The following is a 5835-nucleotide window of genomic DNA, read 5'->3' as shown; positions in this document are numbered from 1 at the left end:
ATTCAGAAAACATGTGGCCAACGTGCTTTCAACAGATATTTCCAGGCAATGCTGCTCTATGCACCCTTCCCAAGAGAAAAGTAAACTGGATGAGGAAAGGTGTAGAGGTAAATTCTGCTCTCCCGTGCCATGATGTCAACGTGGAGCATCTCCAGCTAGCAGAGAGCCGCTTAGCTAGCCCAGAACTTGCTGTCCTTTAGTGAGCACCAGGATTTTACAATGCTGATCACAGGGGCCAAGTCCTGAGCAACTCCCCTGGTGTGGGTAGAATTAGCACACACTGATACTAATTCAGCATGTGCTAATTCTGAGCTGGCTGGAACAACCAGAGGCAAATGGCAACGCGTGGCCATCGTACATCCAAGGGGGGAACAGTGAGCCCGTTGGTGTCTGCGTGTTTCGTAGCACTTCACTTCTGGCGGTGGACAACAACGCTTCCAAAGCTGTGCCTCTTTCAATGCATAAAATCAAATGTCTGATCATTGTTCTTCATGCGTGACCGTACCAGTTCCTCTTACTGTGCTTCCTGGAGGCCATGCTGGTCCCAGCATAACGTGCCTGCTCTGCATTTGTTTATGTCCCTCCTTCTCTTTCCCTTCTACTCCCATCCATATTTCTTCTCTTCTGCTCTCCTCTTCCCCTCTGTCTCTGTTCTACCCTCCCTGCACCCCACTCCAACTCAAACACCCAAGGCTTTTTTTGGATGAAAATGATGAAAAATAAACCCCTTGTGAGGAGCTGCAGTATGTGCTCTGCCAGAGAGCGGTCTTATTCATTAAGGTAATGGTCTTGTATGCATTTGGGCATGTTATCAGTAACACTCCAAAGGGAAATGGACTACTTAAACCTATTATATCACTGCTTTATTCACCATGTGCTGCCATTTACCTCCTACATGACGCTGGGCTCTAATAGCACCAGTTCTGAGAAACCCTGCACATTAGCCACAAGCAGCTCATTAATCCACTGTTTTCATTCTTGCAAAAAAAATGGGCTCCAACCACATGAGAGCTTGGATGCTGAGCGCTCAGCCAAAAGCAAAACAGCTTTGTTGTGCCAGCAGCTCCAAGGTAGCCCCAGACAGAGCAGCACTTCCTGACGATGGGGCACATAGGGGGGTCCTCAGCCTCGTGGGACAGGGACAGGCACTGGGGAGTAGGACGAAGCTGTCAGCCAGCAGCTGCTGCAGGGAGACATGGAGAAACTTTCCTGGAGGCTCCAGGCCAGTCCAGGTCCTGGCTGCTGATATGAGTTCCATCCCAGCACATCCACTGTCCCAGGCAGAAGAAAGGAAGCAGTAAGCATCTTTTGAACACCAGCACGAGGAGCCTGTGATCAGACAGGGGATTGGCAGACTTAATTCCAAGCAGCTACAATGAGATGTTCCTTGAGGGCCTCTGAAGAAAACAAAAGGCTCCCCATCCCATCCCATCCCTGAGACAGATCTGTGAACCTTTTCCCTTCTCCTCAAGCACACAGTGGCATAAAAGAACAGCCACGTCTGCTTCGTGAAACAAAAGGACCGTGCAAAGGGCCCAGGCTTTCTCTCCCTTGCTTGCACCTTGCTGGGGAGGCAAGCTGCTCCATCTCCTGGCTGACGGGGCTCCCTGTCCCAGCCCCTCTCTGGCTCAGGGCAGAGACGCTGCAGGTGTCTCCGAGCGTGATTATTTTTGCTGAATCTCCAAGGATAGCAAACAAACCCTGCTGGTTATGGGAAGATGCAAGGCTTGTGGACAGGAGCTCACTTAAAAACAACTGCTCACCCATGTGAGAATAAAGCTACATCTGTGTCCACAAAGCAGGCACAGACAGAAACAAGAGGCGACACTTTTTAATGAGTGGGACTTCAGGAATCTAGAATCTGTTCCTCTGGCACCTCTTGGGTCACTTTTTCCTGCTTTGCCTGTAAAAAAAAAAAAAAAAAAAAAAAAATGGTGCTGATCCCTGGCTGTATATCCCTGCCTTCCTACAGGACAAAGAAAAATATAGAGGCAAAAGGATCTGGCCAGTGAGAACTAGAGATGCAAATGTTAGTCCCGAGGACCCATGGCATCTTGTGAATATCTGTGCTCCCCTCCTTGTCAAGGAGATCCCTTTCCCAGCTGGAAAGAAAGATGAAGATGCTGGTAGCCACAGAGGGAGGGGAGCTGGATGCAGAATTCCACTCTGCCGATGTTGTAGGGCAGGAATTACTGCAACAGACGGTCACCAAATGATGGATCTTCTCTGCTTCAAGATCCCAGATGCTGCTGCTGGTCAGTGAGTGACTGATGTGCCTGCTGATGTGACCCCCACGTGCCTGCCAGATGTGCACAACTGTCCCACTGCCACTGGTGTGCACGGGCTGCTTTATTGGAGGTGGCTTAGCGAAAAGTATAAGGAGGGAAATAGGGCTCAGGAGGTGAGTGGTTTAATTCATTTCCACTCTTGGGAGAGGACGTTAATGAAATGGGAAGCAAGGGGGAGAGGGCTGCGCCTGGTGGAAGAACTCCTGCCTGCCTGGGCTATGAGATCTGCTCAGGAGAGCCAGACAGCCACGCGGTTCAGAGTGCCCAGGGAGACCAAGGCTGATAAAATACCTACTGCCAAAAGGAAATGTGATTACTGGCCTGATCCTGCGCCCTGCCTGCTTCAATGTGTCTACACAGAACGGCTCACAACGAGCACAGAACTGAGAGGCACTTACTGAGGCATTTAGTCTAACACAAAACGTTCTCTTGGGGCACAAGGGGGATGGAGCAAGGCTGGACAGACTCCTCCCCATTGAGCTTGGCTTCATTGAAATCAATACGTTATTATGGGAGCGACTCCAGCCCTTAATATCCTACCTCTGAACAGTGTCATGGTTGTGGTGAACAAGGAAGACTTAGGCTGAACATTAGGGAAATTCTTTGCAGTGACAGGGATAATTAAGACCCCAAGCAGAGCACTGGGAAAGGGACACAATTCCCAGGGCACAAGGTTTTTGGAAAGAAATCAAGACAAAAGTCTTCCAGAGGAGAAGAGGGACAGGGAGGAAGCCTTAGAGCAGCAGGGTGGGATTTCTGCTCAGCCCTATTGCTGTTTTTGTGAAAAAAATAAAAATAATAAACAGGTTTTCCAGAGCTGTATGATCTCCTGACAGCTCTGAGTGATGTCAGTGACAGCCCCCAGCTTCAGGCTGCCTCTGCCCCTCTTCCCTATCACTTTTCTCCAGCTCTTAGCTGAGGCTTACCTGCTAAGTGACACGTTAAATAGAGCTGCAAATCCCCTCTCCCCAGCCCCTTGCGTGTCTCTGCCTCTCACTGCCCCACCTGAGGCCTGTTTTCTCTTTTGATGCTTCTAATGAAACTAAGTGGCTGCAACCAGAAAGTTTCCACTTCCTGCCTCTGGGCTGATTACTGCAGAGCTGACAGAGGCAGCATCCTGCGCCGGAGCCTCTACGGATGGGAACCCTCAGGGGAGGGGATAAAGTAATGCTCCGTGCCCTCTGCTCGTCAAGCACCATTAGAGGACTGACTGCTTAACCTGGCTACCTAAGAGAGCAGGACCTCACCAGGCTGACTTCTGGGGCCAAGGTCTCTGGAAAACATGCGCTCGCGCACGGACCTGTGATATCCTCTGCAGTCCTCGATCCTGGGCTCCGGTAGCAGAACCTGGAAAAGAATAAGTGAAGTTCCTTTATCAGCCGTGCTGCAGCAATTTTGGCTGGTGCTGCTGGAGGAGGAGCTGGTCTCGCTTGCTATTTTTGTGTGTGCTTAATGCTGTCTAGAGACGCTTCCCCACAGCCCTGATGGATGACGATGTTTGTGCCCTGAGCTGGGATGGATGGAAGGAGCAGCTGCAAAGCAGCGGTCCATCCTTCCAGCCCCTCCTGCCTACCCAGCCTCGTCTTTAAAAGCTGGTGAGACCTCAAAGTGAGGGTCATTTCAGGCCCTGACTTCCCCGCTGATGAGAATTTCTACTAGACATTTCTGAGCATTAAGGCTGAACTTTTCTAGAGCAGCTGCTAGCTGCCTGCCTGGCCAGATACACTGAGGCCCAGCGAGCTGAGCTCACAAGGATGCCCAGGTGACCAAGACACCCTGAAAATCACTCTCTTGGGTCTTAGAAGGCAGGATGCTGTCTTGTTTTTCCCCCTCTTCAATTCAGGAACCATGAATACATGCTCAGAACTTGGCTCCAGGTGTAGTCAGAGGCAAAGACCTCCACTAAACGCACCACGTGTCTCTCAGCACTCTGGGCACTGAGCAATTCATCACAGACAAGGCTCACGTACATATTGCTCCTAGCAGGATGCCCCTTGGGAAACTTCACTCCAGGTTTCTCCTTTAGTCCACATGTTCTTATCCTGTGTGTGGATCAACGGCTTCCCAAATATCCTGCCCCCCTTGCATCTTCAGCACTCTTCTTGGCCAGACTTTACCTTGGATCTGTGCTGGTGGATGCCACGTTGCCTGGCCCTCACAGAGGTGTCTCTTGGGTTTTGCTCTTGCACCTTGCAGCTCCTGGAAATCGGGGCTGGCAACAGCAGGGCTTGGTTTCCCCACACATCACCTTGCTGACACGAGGGGAAAGTAAACAAGATTCTGCTCAGCACTGCAGAGAGCAACTGCTCCAGTGTTGCCTGGCAGATGGGGCCCACGAGGGAGACCATCTGTTCCTGAGCGAGGCCCCAAATTTCTCCCTGGGAGATCCTGGGCTGAAGACACCCAAGTGAGCTCAGTGGGGGGGGGAGAGGCCCCGGGGAGCAGCCACAGCCCTTGGCTGCTACCTCAGGCCTTGGGGACTGGGCATCCTGCAGGACCAAGCCAGGGCTAGCTCCTCGATTCCACGGGCTGTTGGATGCCTGCAGCATTCCTGCTCCCTAAATTCTTTTTTTTTTTTTTTTTTTCTCTACATCTCTACGTTCTTTTCATACCTGCAGTCCTTCCCACGTGCACACAAGGCTTTGGCACGGTGTGTGGTCCCTGTTGCAAGACTGGGCAGAGCCCACGTAGCTCCCCTGCAGCCCTCACAGCAGCCACTGACTCTGCCCTCCTTGTCCAAAAAAGTGCAACTGCCCCGTGCAAAGGCCGTTTGCCTGATACCTACTCATTGACAGTTCATCTGGCTCCTCCAGCACATTCTGGCAACACTGGGGAGGTTTCAGTAACGCTGTTAGAGCCCGGGGACGGAGCTGGCATTTGAGAGAGAGAAGGGAATGACATCCAGGGAAGTCTGGAGAAGGAAAGAGCAATCTGCTGCTAGTCAGCATGTCTGAGAAGCTGGGAACATATTGCATTAAACTGATAATAACACCTTGAGCAGCAGGGTGGTAGTTTCCATCTGGCCTCACGCTGAGCTTGGTCTCTCTCATTTCTTCCCTGCTGCAGCCAGGGAATCTGAGGCGTGGAGTTGGCCACAGGTCACCCAGCAAGGCAGAGAAAGGATGAAAAGAGCCCTGTAGTGAGAGCAGGGTGCAGAGAAGCAGCAGCAGCACAGACTCTTGACTCTCCTTTCACCCCAACTAGACCCTCCTTAAGCTTGGGAGGTGGGAAGGCACTAGGGCTCTTCGCTTAATTAGTAGCAACAGCTGAAGCACTTGAGAAACAAAAGCTCCTCTCTCTCTCTGCCCCACTTTTACTTGGGAGCCAGGGGTGGGGAGCAAATTGCTTGGAAGCCAGAAAGCGCCCTGGATCTTGTCACCATGGCTGCACAGACACAGCCTCCTGTTATCTCCAGAGGAACAAAACCCTCCTCCCACCCTCTTCTGTCTCAGCTGGAGCTGATAAAAGAAGAAATAAACAAAACAAATTAAAAAAAAAATACCCCAACCCAAACCGGCAAGTAAATATCCAGGGAATAAACCAACCT

General features: G+C 51.3%; 1 long non-coding RNA gene across 2 annotated transcripts; it reads right to left on the bottom strand.

Annotated features, from left to right (window-relative positions):
- Positions 1 to 371: 371 nt before the first annotated feature.
- LOC311423897 lies at positions 372 to 5570 on the bottom strand. Of its 2 annotated transcripts, XR_014685924.1 has the most exons (4): positions 5281 to 5570; positions 5074 to 5199; positions 3536 to 3635; positions 372 to 1903 (listed from the first exon to the last, which is right to left on the bottom strand). It is a non-coding gene; the product is annotated as an uncharacterized lncRNA (long non-coding RNA). The 2 variants fall into 2 exon arrangements; XR_014685925.1 differs by lacking the exon at positions 372 to 1903 and having other exon boundaries at positions 3347 to 3635.
- Between the last annotated feature and the right edge of the window lie 265 nt (positions 5571 to 5835).

This window comes from Aythya ferina (genome assembly GCF_964211825.1).
Source record: "Aythya ferina genome assembly, chromosome: 26".
Classification (NCBI taxonomy): Eukaryota; Metazoa; Chordata; class Aves; order Anseriformes; family Anatidae; genus Aythya; species Aythya ferina.
Note: the sequence above shows the minus strand (reverse complement) of the source record. Positions and strands in the feature narration are given on the sequence as shown.